Raw genomic sequence first — 21,800 nt, 5'->3', positions numbered from 1 at the left:
GAATTCTCACTTCTGAAACATTATAATGATTAACCGAGACTGGTGCTCTTTAAAGGGTACAGATAATCATATAAAACTAAAGGCTAAAAGTGGTCTCGTGCTATCGAAAGGTTGGGACGGGCTTACGTGCCAAGTAACCCAGATGCTAATCTCTGGGAGAAACGCTGCAGCAGCATATGGCTCTTTGTTTGCCTACCCCCATTTCAACTGGTGGCTCTGCAGCTGCTTCTGAGTTTCTCAGCTAATCACTGTAATACCTTGATACGCTCGAGGAGCTTTTATTTTTCTTTCTAACCCATAATAATGACAAAATATTTAAATATTCCCAAAACAAATTGTATGTTTCCCAGGATATTTATATACGATGGTCAATTTGAACTTAAGGAAAACAATATTCTCTGCAAATATTAAGATTTTTCTTGGCACCTGGTAGGAAGCAACAGAGTTTATTTTTATTCTTGACATCAACACCTGTCAGTCCCTGTTTTCAGACAAATTGCAGGGCTCCTCTCGTTACAGGGAAGAGGAACAATTTTGTACCTCTGAAGACAAAAATTTGGTTTTTAAGTATGAAATCTCTCAAATGTCTTAATGCTAGTCACCTGCTATTTTTACTACATTTTGGTCACATTAACCTGTTTTGAAATCAGAATAAAAGACAGCTTTGGGGTAACTAACAGGAGTTTGGAAAAATCTGTACACAAATTGCACCTGTTTTGTAAAGAAACAAGGCAGCTTGGTTTGTTACTACTGTGACACAAGCAAATAAGTACAAAAGTCTGATGCAGGACCTAATTAGTAGCATCCCAATAAAGCAAAAATGAAATATTAGCTCCTCCATTAAGCACAACTCAAGTCTTCCACTGAAATAGTAAAGATTTTTTTCTAAGATGCAGATAAGGGGGCTGGGAAAACAAGGACTATAGGAAGAAAGAGAAAAACCCCAAGATCATATACGCTGTCTTAAATATTTGTGCAGCTTCAATCTGTTTTCTGAACACCTCCTGTTTGTAACTCCCAATATTATTCATAGCTATGCAATTACTACACCAATTTTACAGACTGGAACTGAGAGCATTAAAACAATAAATGACATTAAATCTCACATGAAATTCACAGCAGAAAAAAGACCTACCATTGCACTGCTTCTTCTAAGTTGTAAACTCTTTGACAGTTAAATATCCTGTATATCTATTATGCCAGTAAGTAGTACACTTACAAAGTTATATTGTGATGTGCAAAAATTATATGCTTCTAAATAAATAAAAAGAAATAATTCACAGCTGATTTACAAGGCTGTTCCCCTACCTGCATACCAAATGAGCCAAATAACTTTCCAGAGAGGCAGCAATCCATGAGAAAGAAATGCTTGACTATTTTTGAAAGAGGAAGCCATAATTTGGTATTCTTCCCTCTTGCCGTTTCTGAAGCAGCCTTTATTCAATTCCATAATTCTGTAACAAAAATAGATAGTCATACTTTTTTAATAAGTTCAATAAAAATGAAGACTATTTTAATGTTTTCTTTTTTGGACAGGATAACATTTTCAAGGAGGAATTCCTATTATAAGCTATGTGGTAGATGTTTCAGCTGCTGTCAATTTACTTTTCTATAACAGTGACTTTGCAGCAAGAATGGTAGGTTCCTACAAAGAGCAAGAATCTTTGTGCAAACTGAAATTTTGGCTGCAATTGTTCTGTTATAGCATTTTTTTTCACAGGAAAGCAACCAAAGAGAAATACTGGTGTTATTCGATGCTTGCTATGTCAAACTGAAACAGCAGACAACATTGGGATATATAAGAAAATAACTGTTAAAGAATGTGGTCTATTCTTCAGAGGTTATTGTAAAATATGAACTCACTCCTAGGTGTGCCATAATCAACTCATTTAGTCCTCCAAAACAAAATGCATTGATCTAAGATACACCACGGGTCTTCTCCCTTCCTTTTCTGGTGCAATTTTCCTATGAAGCAAATAAAGTCAGCATGGTATTGGGGTGTTCAGACATTAGGCATTTCCCAGAGCACCTCCAAAAAAGTTGTTGTGCCTGTACCGAGAAAACCAGCAGGTAGAACTAAGCATGTAAGTAACATAGCGGGAAAGATTGGGCCTTATGCCAAAAAAATATAGAAAATCTCTCTCCTTGTATGCTGCAGATGCATACGTGCCAATGAATGTCAGTCAACATACTGAAGGGACAATTAATAGGATGTTCATGGGCTGGACAATCCTGTAAAGAAAATATTTTCCACTGCCTCACTGTCTTCTAAACGTATCTCCTATGATAATTAGCTCCATATTTCATCCGTTGCAAGGCTGTCTTCAAAAACTTCCCCTAAGAGCAGTATCCTTTCCCTTCAGAATCCTAGATGCTAATAAATTATCAATTTGTAATTAGGCAAATGACGAGCAAGGATCTGAACTCAAGAAAATGACAGTCCTCTTTTATTCCAGCTTTCAAAGCAGCATAGGACGAACATACTATAGAAATGACAGAAGCCTCTGCCTAGATGTGCTCCTCCAGCCTGGCTTAAACTTGTGAGTTCACTCATTCACTGGTTCTCAAGTAATGACTTCATGTAGACAGCGGGGACTCCCTGTGCAGCCATCTCATAAAACGAATTCATACAGGTCACCAATATTTTGACTAACTTAAAGTAACTCTCTTTTAACAAAAGGAAAAATGTAATGCAAGGGATTGCCCCTGAAGCGGGATATGTGATGGGAAGATTCACCCCACGCCAGAAGCGGGTGATAGAACAGGTCGCCTCTACCACGTCACACAGTGCGGCGCAAGCTATCAAAACCAAGGACGCATGATCCAACAGAGCAATCAGAGCCCCTATATCCTGCTCTTTCGCTGGGATGCAGAGAAAATTTCCAGGGCCACAGCTTAAGGAAGCTGTGGAGAACCCTGTAATCCCAGGAAAGGTATATGGTACAATTACTGGTCCTGTATCCCACTCCTAAAACTCAAGTCAAAATAACACTGCAAAGTCTTCATGATTCTGGGATACGTTTCAAGGTGACTGGTCACTTTGTCTCACCTTTGTCTCAAATTCCACCATGAATGAAAAATTAGATCGATAACAAATATGCAGATACTTTAGTTGAATAAACAGAGACTGGAAAATAAAGGAAGCACTAAAAGAGTCAAAATTCACGTGTCTTTAGGATCATTCGTTGAATATGAGACTGGTCAGCAATGACCATCAATACCCCATCCTACTTAATGTATGTATTTGAAAACAGACTTAAAGAAAAATTATTCTCAGATGCCTAAAATGTCATTTAAGGTGGAAGAAAGGATGGCAGCAATGAGACTTTTTGTCATTTGCTCAGAGGATGAAAATAATTAAAAAGAAAAAGGGACAAGTTTTCTCAGATGTGGTCATTGTAGAATAGAATAGAATAGAACAGAAAAGAAAAGAGAAGTGAAGTGAAGAGAAGAAAAGAAAAGAAAAAAGAAAAGGAATAATAGTAAGCAGAATAGAATATAGGTGTCCAAAACGTTAGTTAATCATCTTTAACATAAATAAATAATGCTTAACAGTCTAAAATAAAATAAACAAGTGCAAATACTCCTCAACAACCATCCCTGCCCTCCTTGCTAGTTGGACTGATGTCCCATGGGCCCGGCGTCACTCTGCGGAGATCAGGAATATTAGATCTATACATTCACATCTGACTGCTATAAGTGTGTTGAAATTTGCATTAAGTACAAGAACTCCTTTGATCAAAACACAGCATACATTTTACACATCAAGGGGGCTCTACAGGAAAAGTCTAAGCTTACCAAAGCAACTGAAGGGATTTGGGGAGGGATTTGACAGAGAACAGAGTGGTGACACCACTGTCACAGTTTCTGTGACTTGATCTGATTAACAACAAAGAACGAGAGCTGCAAGCGGACGAAACAAAAAAAAAAAGATGTAGAGAATCTGTGGAGCTTTTTCATTTCCAGTTTGACTGACTGTAAATGTGAGTATTGTGGGTTAGCTCAGAAGTGGAAGAGGCAAAAGGCTATGTCCTCACCGGGAAAACCACTGAATGCCCTACAGGGCAGTAAACCTTAGCGCTCCAGCCCTGGCTCTCCCCAAGCAAGCCCAGCCGAAGAGCAGCTGGTGGCACCTGCTCCTGAATCCCCTCCATCTCTCTTGAGCCCTTCTGAGGAAAGTGCGCAACAGAGTTAAAGGCATCAAAATGGTAGGAGAATGCAGAAGCCAAGGTGAAGAAGCCAAGGGTTTCTAAATGTCCCTAGGAACTTCATCTCTTCATGTCACTTGGTCTCAACAGAATGCAATTTTGAAACATATGGCTTGATGTGCTTAAGGTACGTAGCAAGCTACCTGTTTCTCTGAGGTTCTGGCAGAAGAATAAAAAAATAAAAACAAGGTTGATTTTTATCAGGGAAGGCAAAACAAAAAGAGAAGAAAACAATCTTAGCCTACATAATCTCTGCTGGCAAGTACAGCCCTTTAGGAGGGATAATGAAATTACTTCCCATGCCATCATATTTGGACTTGGTCTGAGAGTCTCCTGATTCTCTTGTGCTTTTGTACTGAAAGGACAGAGAATGAATCTTTCCTCTTTTCTATTGATTTCCATTTCTTATTCGTAACCTGTCTAGTAAGCCAGCATGCGACTTGTCCTTTCTGTCTGGAAAGCTAAGAAGAGACAGAGATTTTGCTTGATTTCCTAGGAAGATAAATAAACTTCTTGATCCCTTATTACCACTTTCATCAACATGAAAGGCCAGATAAGACAGTAAAATTTACCATGAGAGTAGCAACGTTGCAAACACACATCATAAAATGAAGTGGCTTATCTCCATGAAGAAAGAGTAGCAGGGGTTCCCGTGCTGCCATGTTTCTTTTTAGCCAGTTATATCCAGAAAAAAATTGTCTTGTTTTTGTTTTTCCCATTGGGAAATCTAGGAGATTATTGCCATGCTTCTAATTAAGGCATTAACATTTGCTTTGGAGGTTCTAGTTAATAACAACAACTCATCAAGTGGGTCCCACAGCCACTAATTAGTTTTTTCCACATCACATTTTCTACCTGAAATTTCCTCCCTGATCCTGTGTAATTTTGCCGATTTTCCTTGGAGCTTTTCCTAAGAGTTTTCTTGTGTGTTTTTTTTTCTTTTTTAATAAATCACAAAAAGTTCCACTGGTGACTTTCCATTCAGCTTCTACTCTAGACACTGCCCAGAGATGTTTTGGCATTTTTTTTAACCCAAAGAAAAGCTAGAGATGACTGTATTAACATTACACATTTTGCTGCCTTTCACTGTTAAGAGTATATACCTTCTAACCATTAGGCCACTGTACCCCTAATTCGTGTAACTGCCATCCTCCATCTGTGTGACATTATTCACTGTTAAATGTAGGACTTGATCCTTCAAGCTAAGCCATGCCACTGACCCTACTAAAAAAAGACTGCACATGAGAAAAACATGCATCACCTTGTCTGCAGTAGATTGTAACTCTGATAAGGTGGGCACTGTCATTTTATTTATATCTACGTTATAAAATAGGTACCTACTATTTTTGCTTTTTATTCACCAATGTCAGAGTACTATGTAGTCTTCCCATATTTGCAGTTGTCACATCTCCCCCTTTCCTTCACTTATGGAAGAAGGCTTCTTCATCTGGGATTGATTTAAATGATTAAAAAAATACTTTTTGTTCTCTTATGATGAAGAATTTTACTGTGTGTTTTGTGAAATATTTCACATCTTGCCATTTTCTCCTTTTTTCCCTAAATCCCCCTGCATTTCATTGTCACAGCTTGAAACAGCCCTGCGGTTCAGAGCTACCTGCCTCTCGTAAGCCTGATCACTATGGTTGTGTTAATGAATATTTACCATCCTGCAGAAAAGCTGAGGATGCCTGATTGCAGCTGTGCTCCAAAACACCAGAAAGAATTGGATCTTTTTAAAGCTATTACCCCCAGCTCCATCATTTAATAAAAGAAAAGATAATACATGCTTCAGTATAATGAAGTTTCCTACTTTTTTGTTTATACCAATGCAACACAATGCTTCACGGGTTTAATAACCACTGTAAATTAAATGAGATAATGTCATGGACTGGACAAACAATAAGATTAGTATTAAACTGAATGTCTTACTTCAATATTAATTTTTCAGTAATGAATTATAGGGGATAATCTCTTTTCCACCTATCTACAACCTCTGCGTAGTCAGAGCTGGGAGAGAAATTATTTTGCTTTTCTGCACGAGTTTTCAAAAATTGGAAGAAAACAGGAATCTTAAAAGACCAAGGTACAAGTCACATCTCATAAAAGGTTAGCTATGTTAAGATTTAAGCTAATTACCCAGGCTCTCCTGCAGTCAATTGAGAAAAATAGGTATAACCAGAGGGCAATTCATTGTATGCCCAATAGGTAGGATGAATGATTTTCTACAAGGGTCTGTCCTTCTCCCAGGCGATTAGTTTGGCTCAGACCCTAAAGTTAAAGGGGAAAAAGCTGCATCTACAGACAGAGCAGGGATTTGAATCTGTATACCTCATAGTCCACGCAGAAGCCATGACTATCCCTGCACTCCTGTCCCATGAATTTCTGCTGAAACTTTTGCGAGACTATGTAACTTCTCATTGAACCTGAACACCAACACTGCTCCCCTCTTCCCGCTGAGAGCTTGAATCATCTAGCTTTTATGGCACTCAGTCTACATTTGACTAAAAACTGTGTTCGGTAACTTGAGAAACATTTCCCCGTGAGGGTCTTGTCAAAATTGGCATGTTGCTGCAGGCGTCTGTTTTGATAAGCATTTTGCTGATGAAAAAAAGCAACAACAAACCAAAAAAAAATTATTCGCTAGAACTCGAAACAAAGACTTTTCAGGAATTGGTAGAAACCAACAATTTGATGTATTATTTTGGGCTTGCCTTCATCCCATTAAAAGCAATGGGAAAGCTCCCAAAGACTTCAAAAAGCATAGTTCTTTTCCATGTGAAAAAATAAACTATTAAAAGATTGAGCAGAAATATGAGAATCAGACTCTCATATATCTCCTAATGGTTTTCCCATCTGTAAAATGGAGAGAACTGTTGCACTGATGCTTTGCAGAGAATCTGCAGAGGATAAAGTTATACTCGGGAATTGTCGTCATTTATTAAAGCAAAGATAATTGAAAAGCTGTCTAAAAAAGAATATCTAAGAAACCTGTAAATAAGCACTGTAGGTTTTATTATGCATGACAGAAAGTAGGTATTTTCTTGTACACTTACAATATAGCCCTGGAGACATGAACTATTTGCTTTTAGGCCTGTTCATCCAGTGATTGATGTGTGAATTTGGCAACTCAAATACTGCCTCAGCTTTGCAGCGTAGAAGATGGGGATAACAGTATCTTCTTCACAGGTCTGCTCTGAGGCTGGAGCACTTGGACATCTTTGCACCAAGGCTGAGACAAAGGAGAAACAATTAATAACTGGGACCAAATGCTTGGAAAGGTCATTTAGTGCAATTGCCCGCTATTGCTGGCAACTGCATCATAAAAATTTATGAACGTCCATTTTCCCTTTCTAGTATTTACACCTCCCCTTCACTTCCCAGTATACTATTCAGAAAACAATCATGCCTTTTGATACCACTTTTCCTCATGCATTTCCTTCCATTTTTACTATGCTGGCCCTCAAGAGCACTCAATTTGTCCCGCGCGTTACTGTGATCTTCTTCTTTACTGATGTCTCCCAACTTTCCGCCATCGGTAATTTCCATTAGCCCATTTCTACCTTTTCTGGCAAGAGCATCAACGGTGCTCCAAGAAATCATAAAACAACCCAAATCATTCTCCCTTCCTCCTTGCCTTCCTTCATTGCTGCAGCCCAACTTTGACTGAAAGGGTTGACTGCACTTGCGACCTGGTCAAGCCTACCGCGCTCTCCTAAAAGACTGACAAATTTGGGGTGAATCTCCTGGGCGGAGGAAGTCACCGAGGCTCCCGTTTCTTTCGCTCATCCTACTCGCCCAGCTCTTCTGTAGAAGATGGATGGCAATATCGCACTGGTTTAACAGATCGATCCTAGGACTTTTACGTGGTGCTCAAAGCACGTGTGTCGTGGTCAGAGCTGACCCGACGGACATCCACGTGGTGGGAGAGGGAGGTCTGCTTGGGGCGCGCAGCACGGGGAGAACCTAGTTCAACCGCTCTCCAAGCCAAGCGACCAGCTAATTGTGAGTGTTAAAATGACCATTTTGGATTGAGGCTATCCAAGTTAACTGGCGTGTAATTTTAGATCCAGCCCTTTGCGTCTTTTTTTCCCCCCAGAGCGCTTCTCTGGGAAAAGGGTGGATTATTTCCACACTTCGCTGCGGTACCCGTGAGGGCAAACGCGCCCAGCGATGGACAAGCCCGCAAACAGCGCGCCGCTCTATAACTTAATACGTAAGTATTTCCTTGAAAGAGGATATCGCCGTCTTGAAACAAGAGCACAATTGTGCTGCCTCGAGCCCCTGCGGGACTGAGGAGAGGCCGGAGGGCCCCGAAAAGGCCGCGGAGCAAGTTTGTCTGGGGCCGTCCCCCCGCCTCGGAGCAGCTGATGCTCCAGCGAGGCCTGAGGTGCGCGGAGGGGCTCTGGGGGGGGGGAGGACGAGGGGTTAAACCCCCTTTTCCCCCCCGCGAGGTCGGCGGCGAGACGGGGAAGGGGGCGCCCGCCCGCGCCGCCCCTCACACGACCGGGGGGCGCCCGCCCGCGCCGCCCCTCGCAGCACCCGCGGCAGCGCCGGGGGGCAACGGCCGCCGCCCCCGAGGCCCGCGCGCGCCGCGCCTGCGCACGCGCCGCGGGCGGCTCCCCCCCGCCCGCCCCCGCGGTTTGGGGGCGGCAGCCTGACCCCCCCCCTCCTCTTCCTCCCCCCGATCCCTCGCAGCCATGTTAGTGTGGGGAGCGGGGCGGGCGGGGAGGGAGAGGGCAGCCGCGCATCCCATGGTGCAGCGCGCCGGGAGGGCGGGGGAGCGGCCTGGAGTGGCCGGGGCAGGCGGGCAGGCAGCCGCCCGCCCGCAGCGCCGCGCCGAGCAGAGCCGCGCAGAGCCGCGCAGAGCGGGGCGGCAGCCGGCACCGGCGGCACCACTCCGCCACCCCGCGCCACCGCCCGCCGTCCCCGCCTCCGCCCGCCAGGGCCAGCCGCGCGGAGGCGGCTTCCCCGCAGCCCGGTGAGTGCTGGCGGCGGGGGCTGCGTGCGGGGAGGAGGAGGGGGCGGAAAGGGGGGGGGGGCGAGGCGCAGCCGTTCTAACGGTCCTAACGGCCCTAACTTACATAACGGAGGCGGGGGGGGCAGCGGCTTCGGCCCCCCCCCCCCCCCCCCCCCCCCCCCCACGGCGGCTCGTGGAAGCGGCCGCGTCGGGCGTGTGGCGGGGGGCGAGGGCAGAGCTGGCTGCGCGGTGGGAAGGGGCGGGGGGGGGACGGGACTGGCGCAGCGCTGCCCCGCGGGAGCAGCGCGGGGCTCGGCCCGGCCCGGCCCGGGGGAGGCTGCGGCGGTGCCGGCGGGCGGGGCGCGGCGCGGGCGGCTCCGCGGCAGCGCGGGACGCTCCGCAAAGTAAACAAAGGGCCGCGGAAGGGAGCGGGGGGCCCCCGGCAGCCCGGTGCCGCCGCCGCGCTCCCCCCCCCCCCCCGCAGCCGTGCTGGTAAATCTGCGGTTGCCTCTTCGAGCCGGGGTGGAAGCGCAGGGGAAGTGGTTGAGGTTTTTTCTTTTTTCTTTTTTTTTTTTTTTGCGTTTTGGTTTCCCTTTTTTTGGGTTTTTTTTGCTGCCGTGCTCACTGGAGAGCGCGGTCGCTGGAGCCGAAGCGAAGCAGCGGCAGCGCCGGGGTCGCTTGGTAAAGCCGTGGCGGGCAAGGGGAGGCAAGTGCCGCCGAGCAGAAGTTGGAGGAGATGAAGGAGCACTTGCGGTTTGGGGAGAAACCCGGTTTCTTTTTTCCCCCTCCTTGTAAACCCGCTCTTGGGATTAAAGTGGGAATCGTACCCTAATGCAGCTATAACAAAGTATCTCCCTGCTCAAATCCCTGGGACTCGTTTTGAAGCATACTGTATGTATCACCGATTTCCACATCCATTCTCTTTCCAAACTTTCTTCACTCGGATGATCTTTTCTTGGCAGGAGGAGGAGGTCTTTCTCTTCGGTTTCCCTGTCTTTTTCTGGCTGAAAGGCGAAATACTTCACTGACTGCGCTGCTCCTGTTGTAGCCGAGTCGCAGCGTGCCTTGTTTAAATGCTCCCAAAGCAGGGTGATCCCGTAGGCCCTAGCACCGGTGTCAGACCCTTGCGGTGTCAGCCTGCAGCTTGGTTTTTGGCGGTTTGGTTAAGATAATAGCACTGCTGTAGTAAGTGTGTTGAACCAAAAGTTCACTTGAAAGCAGAAAGAGTTGGGGATTCATATTTAAATAAATGGGAGTATTGGGTTTAATGCAAATGTGAGCTTAAAAGTAAAGTGGTGTTGCAGTGTCCCTTAAATTCAGATTTTTGGGGGCCTTTTGTTGTCCGTACAATGTCTTCTTTCTGCGTTAATCAGAAAAAGTCCCGCTTTCCTCAAAGCTAATCTGCCTTTATCATCTCCGATTGTATTAAACCTGAGTAAGGTCAAAGACACAGTTGGATCAGGGCCAGAAAATATTAAATGTTACATAGTTACTCAGAACAGCTTGTTATCTTACTGATGTTGTCCGTGTCCAAAATTCCACCGCTTCCTTTCTCCACCCACCTCCCTTTCTGTTACCTCTGAAATCAGGCCGTTATCCTATTGTGTGCCTGGGTTGGACCACCTCTGCCTGCATGGACTGATTTGCGGGATGGGGGCCGGCAGCCTTTGAGTTTCTTAATGTAAGCATTATGGCAAGGAAAGTATACGTGTGCCTTTGAGATGGGAGCCTGTGTAACAAGTTTAACGGATTTAAAAAGTTTGCAGGTGCTGTCCTCATTTAAAAAAAAAAGAGGGAGGAAGGGAGGAGGCACTTGTAGCAGGGAAATATTTTCTCTCACAGGACTGTAAACTAATGGCTATTCAAAAAGGGAATGTGCATAGACCAAGGGAAGAATATTGTGTCTTAAAAATAAGTTCTAGAATTAATTTTTTTGTGCTATTATGTTTTAAGTCCAGTTTTGGTAGAGCATGATTTGGGTTGATATTTCTCTTGGGCGACTCTTAATTCTTTTAGAAGTGTATATTTAAGCCTTCCTAAAAAGATTGCATAGTACTTTTTCAGAAGCTCTAAGCCTTATTGAGTCTTGGGTATTATTAAGAGCACTGAACATATGCAGTTAATACAGCAATCAACTAGCAGTGTTGGTATCAGAGTATGTCACCCAAAACCGAATATTCTTAGAATAGTGCTCTTGCATTTTGAATAGGTGATTGCTGAAATAACTTTAGATATCTAGAAGTTGAAATAATTGTTAATGTAGTGATGCAGTTTTGCTTCAAACTATGTTACATGTTGTGAATTTTTTTTTAAATATGATGGTTTACCACATTATGACTAATACTTGAATAGGGGAATCTTTGGTTTTGTAAATTCTACCAAGCTAACAAACATTTTTGGGGAAGATAGGGGATGAAAGCAAGAGTGTCTTTTGGAGATTAGATAAGTGCTAGATCAGGTGGTTTTTTGATGGTTTAGCAGATTATTTTCAGTATGTACATACACCAATACATGTGTTTGAAGCTATTTTGTTTTCCTCAGTAAGAAGGTAACTCCAAAAACAAACCACATCAAAACTGAGTATCTCTGAAAAACAAGAAGTTAGTTGTTATTTGCATAAAAGTGATTGATATTTTCTCCCTCTACTAGTCTTTGCAGTGTATATGGCATGCTATCTTTAATATGATGTAGCATTCATGATGAAAATGCAGGCTACTCTAATTGTTTTTATATTGCTTAAGACCTGTAGAAAAGTCTTCTTCCCAAGTATTCCCTGTATTCTGGAGTTTATAGCCTTGTTGCATGTTCTCAGAAGTATGTGTATGTGTTCACCAGCATTTTGTTGACAGTTGCCCTGTGCTGATGTTTAAAAAGAAGTAATGTTTTCCAGAATATTGGTAACTATAAATAGGCTGTTGTTTTGCTGTAAAACCTGTGTATTGAAGTCTTGTATGTTTTTAATCTTACTTGCATAATTTCTTGTCCTAGTTTGAGAGTCCGCGGCTTTACTTTTGATACCAATTATTGCACACAGTGCCTCCATGTTCTCCTGTTCTGAACAAATTTCAGTTAATCAGTAGAAGATATTTAAAAAGGATGTTCTTGTGTTAGAAATCATATTGTTTTTTTTCCCTACCTTACAACTGGCACTCTGGTATGCTAGTAGTGAAAACTTGGGTTTTATTTACTTCTCACCAGAAAACATATGATTCCTCATTTGAGTTTTCATTAACAGAGCTTTCTGAAGTGTGTGGCTGTTGTTAACTTTCATGAGATGGTAATTTCCAGTCTAGCTCTAATTTTGCCTCTTATCTAGTATAATATAGTATGTTACTTGCTAGTGTCATTTTAAAGTTCCAGCTGCCTTTGCTGAATGAATGAACACATGGACATGTGGGCTTAATTTCTTGCAAAGGTTTTAGTTAGAGGCCAGGTTTTTAAAACCTCAACAAAGAAAACATTTCTTGCAGTTATCCTTTTGAGTTCCTCTATAGAGTGATTGCAGAAATGATTTAAGAGAAACCTAAAATTCTAATTTTGAATGTGTTTGTTTAGTGTTTGAGCAATGGTAATTCTTGTCTTCCTGAATGGTAATTTCTACAGGATGGTTATTTTTTTAAAAGCTGTTTGTTTTTTTTTCTATTATCTTTTAAAGTGTCTGGAAAAAAAAAGTTAGTTCAAATTAATGCAAATTTACATTGTATAAACTGTTAGCAGTTTCAAGTGAGTCTCTCGATTCATGTATGATTGATATCTAGGAACCTCTGAAGTCTGGTATGTTGTACCACAGTGTTCAGAGAACGTGGTTTCTTGTGTGTATTAGAAACAAATGAAGGTGACAGAACAGAGGTAAATGGGAAAATGAATTGAAGACTTGATGATGTATGTCTGTTTTTTAAGTAGCCTTTTAATGTAGGAAAGGAAGACCTTTTGTGGAGGATGATCAAATAGATCTTTCTAAAAGCTTTTATTTTTTTATGTCATGTTCTCTGTTTTCAGGCAGCAGTTGATGGCTAATCAGATGAACTATTGAAGAAAGTGGTTATTTAGGAATTGAGCAACTTAAAGAAGAACCTGCGTTTTTATGTTGTTGGCTTAAGCATTTGTTTTCCTCTTCCTCTCCTTTGTAAGGTTTTCTTCATTTTTTTCGTGTAGGCTCCCTAAGGTGGGAGTTTGGCTGTTTGCTCAGCATTTACTATTCCTGACACTGAGGTGTAAATCTTAAGACCAGTGACTTTCGAGTGATAGGTCTTCATGAATAGAAAATGGCTCTGTGACTTTTAACGACCCCCCCCCCCCCAATACTACCATCACCCTTCATTTGACTTCTTCCGTTTTTATTAAAGCAGACCTAAAAGAGACCATCGTGATAATCTGGATGCTTTGTGCTGGAAGCTCTATGAACTATACTGCAAGTGGCAGGGGGACACTCTGAAGGCTATGTCTGAGGATATGTTGTTGGATGGAGAGAGGTGGCACTGGGAATCATCTATATAGAAGAAATAGTCTCTGGAAAGACAAAAGGGGGGCAGAAGTGTCTCCCTTCAAAGAGGGAATAAGGAAACTCCACCAGGAGACTTGCCACAAGTATAATCAGAGGTGGGAGGAGAGCCATGGAAACTGGATGCTCTCTGGCTCTGACAGTACTTGAAGCTTGCAGGTGGTGATCACTAGTGCTGTCAACATTTCCTAGATTAAGAAGAATTTAGAGAATAGTTTCTGAAATCTGATTTACAAGGTTTGAAAGCAATTTTTGTCAAATAAAAATGAGAATGAAAATAGATGAAGAACAGAAACTGAAAGCCTTAGGCTGTGTTATAGAACATCTGATTATTCTCTCACATCGGTATTAAGTTTGAGGACATCTGAATTTTCTTCACATCTGCAGCAGTCCATAGTGGATACTGGTGAACCTTCTGTACTGGAAGTCCTTTGTCCCCATTGACTTCAAGTCTACTTTTTTCTGTAACTCTCCATATCTGGCCTTTTCTGTCCCTCTCCACTCCCCCACCTCACTTTTTCCATTGTTACTGCATTGCTTTGCCTGTTCCTCTACCCCTTTTTTTAATCATGTTCAACAGTGAAAGGGCATTTAGAAAAGTTTATATAAATTAGGTAGCTTCCCACTGCACCGAAGTATTTCTCCTTTATTTTTGGCTGGGAAGAGGGACTGACAAGCACTCTAGTCAGTTTAGTTTTGCTGCAGGGTTCCAGCTTCACATGGTTTAATGCGGGTCAGTTTAAAGTGTAATCCTTGAGACTAATCTTGACCCTTTCCCTGCCCATGAAACCATAATTTAACTCAGTTTGAGACCATGGTCTAATTTGCTTCCTTTACTTTTGATTAAAAAAAAAAAAAAAAAAAAGTATTACCAGAAGGTGTGTGTCGGTTGTCCTGGAGGCAGTAATGGGAGATTACATGTTCTTCCCCACTGCTGGCATTCTGGGTGTAAAGCTGATGTGACAGTAAACTCGGAAGCACTTAGGGAGGCCCTTCTTACTGCCTTCTCAGAGATTGTAGTGGTTTGTGTGATACATCTGGAGCCGTTCTTGCTGTTTGTAAGAAAGAGGTCAGAGGGCTCCACTGACCGCTAGCTACTCCTGCTTCCTGCTGCCATGCTTGATTTCTTTTTTTTTTTTTTTCTTGTTTACCCACACGCAAAAATGTGTAATTCCTGCTTTTGTTTTATTCTTTTGGGGGAGGGGAGAGGGAGCAGACCACGTCAGGCTGTTAAATATCTTTGGAAGGCAGAGATCATTTTTCCTTTAGTCCCATTACAGTTCCTTGGAAGATTTTGAAGTAGCAGCAGATTTTTCGGGATAGGAAGAAGGAGCTGCTGTTCTTTCCCATTTTCTTGTTGCTGGAATAGTAAGTAATTGGGTTGCAAAGGGGTAGCAAATGTCTAATTTAGCAGAAGCTACAAATGAGCAGAGTGATAGATTTTTGTGGTTCGGAATACACCTCTTCAATCAAGGACCTAGCTGTCTTCCCAGTCTTTTTCTGATGCTGCAAAGAGTGTTGACTGAAATATGCTGTGGGATTTACCATAGCCCTTAAGACCTCTGGTTCATCTACACTTGACACTTTATTGAAGCATCTCTAGGAAATAAAGAGGTTCAAAATTACTGCTAATAAATTAGTAAGGTACTGAAGGTACTAATAAGAGACTTCTTATAAATTCTAATGTCTGAGTTATATCCAGCAGCAGGGATTTATGTCCATAGCTATTTTATCCTGTCACTTGTGAATGTTTTTACGATCAGCATGAATACTGAATGCTGATGCAAGTTTGTCCTCAATACCTTACAACAGTGAGTTTCAGAAAGTCTGTAATCTTAAAAGAACATTTCCTCATTCTAATTTTAGGCAAACTTTCTTTTTATTCCTCTTCTATGAAGGGAAGTATAAAAGCATAACATCTACTGCCATTCTTTTATTTTTACTTAGGTATCTTCATTTCCTGAGGTATCTTCATTTCCTCTTTGGCACTAAGCAGTCATCATCTTTGTGTTCTTGGAGGAAAAACTGTCTGTGTTCTGGTTTAGAACATTGGAATTTGTATTGCCCACCTTTTCAGACATAAGATTAGTACATAGAATAGTGAAACTAGTGTTGAAGAGAGTACTGCTCCTTATATTTATTGTTGGTTAATTAACCAAACTGTTTTTCAGCTCTTATTTCTGCTATTTCTAAAATGCTTTCTTGAGGCAGAAATTTCTTTCCGTGGTGCCTGAACGCTTTTGCAGTTCTTTTCATGTTGTCTTAGACCTCAGGTTGTGATTCCTCCTGTTCATCCTGTTCACTGTACTTTACTCATTCTGTTCTGTAGTAGAAACTGTTTAAAGGCAGGGGTACTTCTCCGTAACTGATTTCACAGTCTAGGTAGGTGCATACAAAAGCAACAGGTATAACCTACCTTAATAGTTCAGTTGCTTAAGCTTACTCTTTGTAAAGAATTAAACTTGGTACTTCCTTGATTTTTCGCATTTGCCCTTATCTCCCTCTCTTCATCCTCAACTAGTTCTGGAACTTCATTTAGGTAGTCTTGTAGTTCTGCTAGTGCCTGCTAACAACTCTGATGCCCAGTAGCACTGTTCTTGCTCGCTGTCAGTGGAAAAAGATAGGAAACACTGATCTAATCACAGTATTGGAAATCGGGAGACAAGGATTTTACTTCTGCCGCCTCCTGTGGGTTTTTTTTTTTTCCTTCTGATGTTGGCAAAGCTAGTTTAATTGTTATGCTATTGCTTATTCCCTTTAAGGGCTGCGCTTTGCTCGGGTTTGGTCCACTGATAAGTAGACACAAGGTAGTTCTGCAGTGCTTTCTCTAACAGGAGTTTGAAATGCTTATACCTTAGAGGAAAAGGAGCAACCATGATGTTGGATCAAGGCTGTTCGTTTGAGGTGCAGTCTTACTACTTGGAATGAATCTTGAGATGGCCATCTAAATTAATTCACATTTGTCAGTGTACTTGTTAACCTTTCACGGTCCTTGAACTGTGAAACTGCAGAACTACATTTGCATTCACAAAATATAGTGCAAGTGCATTTTATTAAATAAGTAAGAACAAAAGGAGGTTGATAATATGTATATGGCACATGCATATGCTTTTAAGATAAACCACAAATTGGAGGGTTTTAATCTGTAAGTTCCATATTTCATTATATAGAAGAGTGTTTAACTTTGTCGCGTGTTTAGCTGTAGTTTTATATTGTTAACTTTCATTCAGGAAACCTTTACACGTTGCTGCTGTGTAAGGTTCTCTTGCTCAAAGTGAAGTTTTGTTGCAAATGTTACAAATCATAGTTTCTGTTCTTACTTCTCTGTTAACAGCACCATTACGGGAATGTTTTTAATTAAGGGAGAGGAAAAAGTAATTTTGGATTTTTATCCTCTCTATATCAGGCTTAAGCACTATATCCTAGAGGCTTCTGGATCCTGTGTGGTTTATTGGTTATCTTGTTATTTTCACTTTATTTTATGTAAATTGCAAAGCTGACTGGTTTTCCTGCTTGCATCTATCTTCTGGTACCTCTCATTTAGAGCCTCTCTTCCTGCTCTGTATTTAGTGCTTTTTTAAAACTTGCTTAAACGTCTGCTCAAAGCATACTTTTCAAGTCCTGCAAGAGTTTGGATGTGCCTGTTATTGATTTGTGCTCAATTTGTGATTAACAATGTTCTGCTGTTGCAGAAAAGGACAGACACTCTGCTGCGATGTATCCATAGGGGTAAATGCTTGGAATAACCCTTCTGCTGAATTCAGTGCTGGTAGGATTTAGTTCAGTTTTGGGCACTGTACTTTAAGAAAGTTTTTCTGTCTTCTGAGCTCTGTCATTAGCGGATCAGATACCTGAAGAATATGACAGATAAGAATTGAACAAATTGAGATGTTTGAGATGTTTAACTTGAGACTAAAAGGAGATAAAAGGTTTTCATGTACGTTAGGGTAATACAGAGAGGAAGAAGATTAAGACCTGGAGGCTAAAACAAAAAATAGTTGTCTTTAAATAGTAGGAGTAAAGACTGGATTACTTCTGGGGGAAGGAAAAATTCAATGCTAAGAATAGCAAAGCTTTGGAATAGACTGCTTTGGGAAGGTAGTGGAAGGAACCCTTGTCCCTGATGGTCTCCAAGAACAATTTGGACATCTGTCAGAACGGAAATGCTGTTTATCCCTACCTCATGCCTGGGGGAATAACAAGATGGGCTCTTCAGTAGTTTCCAGCACTGATTCTAGTTATGTTAACAAGTAAAGAAGATGTGGCTGTATTTTCAGGTTTACGTGGACAGTCAGAATGTAGTTGGCAATAAACCCAGCAACAGCTAGTCGTCTTTGAGCCCTTGCAAGTCCTCTCCATTACCTAGTTGGCTGTTGCCTGGTAGTTTTCAGTTTTGATGTAAATCTGGTTTGGGCAAAACATCTTTTATTTTCTTGGTGGGACGCTGTCCTTGATTATGTTTGTAAGGATCAGGACGAGAAGAACTCTTCCACAAATGAAATTGCCAGACTCTTCTATAGATGCAGATGTTACCTGGATATGACTGGAAAAGCAGAATTGCAAACTAGCTACTGATCCTCCAGCAATTAGATTAGCTGCTGTTTTGTTTGTACCTTTACAAATTTAATGAAAGAAAACACAAAACACCTCTCATCTGTATAAGCAAATCAATAAAATAGCCTTGGAGGATGACTTCTCTCATTTCCTTTGGTATTGCCCTTTATATAATGAGTAAACTGTATTACATACTAATAAACTGAGTTTTCTTGCTTTCAAAATAATAGTCCAGAACTTCTGGTGAACATATACTTTCTGTCTGTCTTTCTTTCCTTTGTTCTTTCATACAACAGCTTGCATTTTGATGTTACACCAGTAAGTAGGCTTCCTCTCGATTGTAACTTCAATGAATCTGTTTTAAAGCAAGTCAAAATACAGTTTCCCAACATTTTGTCATGGAAGGAGCAAGTCACTGCTGTGTTGGGAAACAGAGTTAAGCAACCTTTAGCAGAAATGTGTATAGAGACAAATTAAAATGTGGTCTGTGTGCCTCTACTTACAACAGCCTCTGCTGGAAACTAACATTAATGACATGCCCTTCATTTGAGGTGTTCCTTCTGCATATAAACAATAAACTCACTGATCTAATTGCTTTTTTAAGGCTATGTTGAAAGTTGGAGGCAGAAGCTTCTTAAATTAGCATTATAGTGGTACAGCTGGGTTTTCAGGAAGTCTGCAAGCAAAAAGGTGGAGCTAAGAGTGTACATTTATAGAGGGTGTATAAACCTCCAGTGAACTGCTTGCTATACTTGCTATGGTTTGGCAGACAAAGTCACTTAAAAAAATCAGGTGAGGAGGCAAGGGGAAGCCTCTCCTCCTCATTTGTATTAAATTCTGTTTAAGCAATATGTAAAACTACCTAATTAGACTAGCTATTGAATCTTCATTATCCGTATAATTTAATAAATTCAGATTTGTAAGTAGGGTTTGTAAGGCTTTTCCCCCCAAAAGTCATTTTGCAACTTAAACAAGGAGGAGGGCATTGCTAATACATACCTTAATATATACATGCATAAATTGTTGCAGATACATTAGTCAATAGTATATCAAAAAAATCAATCACCGCAATAGCAGAATTACTAGAAGGTAATGATATTCCTTCATTTTGCGCATGTATTTTTGTGGAACAGATTAAGGGTTGAAATGGTTGAAATTAGTAAGAGAAATAGAGGAAAAAAATAAAACTTGTATGGCATGTGCTTCTATTGTGGGAATATCCTGACTGTCTGTCTCTTCTTGAATGCTGTGTGAATATTAGATTGAGTTTATTAGTCATATTTCTCAGGTTGTGGAAGGAATAAAAACAATGTAGTCCCTGTAAAACTTAGTCTAAGGATGGAGTCAAAAGGAGAGAGATTTAAATGTTCTTTAATAGCAACTGCAACTCTCTCATCTGTCTCATGGTAGCAGGTTCTGTCTCGTCTAACTTAAAGACCAAACCTTCCTCTGTTCCATCCTCTGCCCAGATTTATATTCATGTTTCACTTTTGTACGAAATATAGCTTCAGTTCCAGGGATTTCATATTCCTTTGTTCCCTAAAGTTTGTTACCTACATGAAATTAATAAATAACCAGGTGGAGTGCTTTAGAAGATTAGGCGAATTAGAAGAAGGTGGTGTGCCGCATGGAAGATTAATTCTCAGATGGGGATTTAAATTAAGTGAAAGTTTAATTGTTTGATAGACAACAAAGCCTCCACTTGTTCAGTCTTAGTTGAAGGGAGAGATTTTCTTTGTGTAATGGTAGTAGTGCTTGTCTCATGCTGTTCCAGTGCTTTCAACATAGTTTTATGCCTTGCTCTGGTTCCATCAAAATAGCAGAGGTAATTTGTAAGACAGTGTGTATTGTTGGCTTCGTGTTACAACTGAATCAGCGTTGTCTTCCCTTAAAGGCAAACAAACCCCTTAAACTTTCATATTTCAAGGAAAAGTACTGAACAATGGAGCTTCCCTTCCTAGGAAACAGATTTTGCATTTCTGTAATCTATTTATCTGTATGACTTTTTGAGGATAAATGGGCGTTACATTGAAAAGCTTGCTCACAGAAGTGTGTGTTGCTTCTGTTGAAAGTAACTTCTGCTTTAAACTACAGTTTTCTCAAGTGGGAGTAGGAACATTGGTTATATTACAGCAAGCGAAAGATCATAGGATGGAAACACAAGAAGGGTGAGGATTGCAACAAGTAGGTGACAAAAATAAATGTAGATTAAGCATATTCATGTTAATATGCTACTCTTCTAAATTTGATTTTAAAAAAAGTAAAATAAGGTAAGACCTTGTGAGTTGCTTAGTAGAGGTCAGTTTTGGAAGGGCAAGATGAAAGTAGGGAGTCCTGACAAAGGATTGGAAGGATAGTCAAAATGAAAGTGAGGAGGAGGGGGGCAATGTGGTGGCCATGTGTATGTAACATAAGTACTTAATGCACATCTGTCACTTGAAATATGATAGTGTTTTTGGACTCTGTCTTACAGCAATTTTAACTGTTCCTACAGTCAGAATGTTGAAGTTACATTCTCGGTTGTTAAATCTTTGTCTAGATTTATGTATGATTTTGACATGTGATGATGCTTATGAATAGGAGGTGATAATGCCTTTGGGCCTGTTTATTTTGTGTTGTTTTTAATATGATATTATGGATGGAAGATCTTACTGACGTTTGCCCTTCTTCCTCCATTTAACCATTATAATAATTTGGTTAAATGTTTCTGCAGATCTGTTGGTGGTGAGGTTGAGAGTGGCCAATATGTTATATCTTGTGCTGGCACGCTTATTATCTGCATCTGGGTACAATGATTCTGTTGTCCTAAATTCTGTTTTATGGGCTATAGTCTTCTGGTGTCTGGGTCACTGAGCAGTGTAAAGACTGAGTTAGGCCTTGTGCACCAATTATCTCAAAACACTAAGGGTTTCAAGGCTGCTTATTTTGCACAGCTTTGTGTCAGTGCAAATAGTGCTTTTTGGTTAGCTTAGAATTTGACCGCCTTGACTGTTGTAGGACTTATCCTGAAGGCAATAGATGATTTGTCTGTAGATTGCATTCAGGGTTGTGTTGTCCTATGCTTTTGCATAGGTCTCTCTTTGGTGTCACTTATAGCTGCAAGTGCTTCAGGTAGGTCGGTTATCCCATTGCTCTGCGAGCAGAGGAGCCAAGTGTATTCAGCTGAGGTCAGCTCATGTTAGACCTCGTTACTCTGAGGTCTAATATTTTATGCTCGTTATAGGAGGTCTTATGCAAGATTTAGGGGAGAGCATAAAAAAATCTATGTACTGTATGCGTAGTGGTAATAATGGCAACTAATATAGCTAATTTTAACGGTGTTTGTGTCTCACAAAACATTACTGGTGTTCAGAAATTGCTGGTATTTCCTTGCACTACCATAATTCTTGGAGTCTTCTGTGTCTAGCATCGTCTGTTGGAGTTTTCCTCTGACTTACTGTGGTGCCAATGGGGCATCATCAGAGACTGAACCTGATGATGCTAGATAATTTGTAAAAATAAAAATGTTGTTTCACACCAAAATGTTTACCTGCTTTGCTGTCACAGGTGGAAGGTGAGGTGAAAGAAATAAATAATATTG

At 41.1% G+C, this 21,800-nt stretch overlaps 1 protein-coding gene across 2 annotated transcripts in view; it reads left to right on the top strand.

The window, feature by feature from the left end:
- Positions 1-8,928: 8,928 nt before the first annotated feature.
- PTK2 (protein tyrosine kinase 2) overlaps positions 8,929-21,800 on the top strand; it is a 196,084-nt gene continuing 183,212 nt past the window's right edge. Inside the window, exon 1 of one of the 2 annotated variants that reach the window (XM_064507919.1) lies at positions 8,929-9,186. The gene's annotated coding sequence lies outside the window, so the exon portion shown is untranslated. The remainder of the gene's footprint in view (positions 9,187-21,800) is intronic. The other variant, XM_064507918.1, reaches the window with a different exon arrangement.

The sequence above is a fragment of the Dromaius novaehollandiae genome, chromosome 2 (genome assembly GCF_036370855.1).
Source record: "Dromaius novaehollandiae isolate bDroNov1 chromosome 2, bDroNov1.hap1, whole genome shotgun sequence".
In the NCBI taxonomy this organism is placed as follows: Eukaryota; Metazoa; Chordata; class Aves; order Casuariiformes; family Dromaiidae; genus Dromaius; species Dromaius novaehollandiae.
The sequence above is the reverse complement of the archived record's forward strand: the minus strand, read 5'-3'. Positions and strand labels throughout refer to the sequence as shown.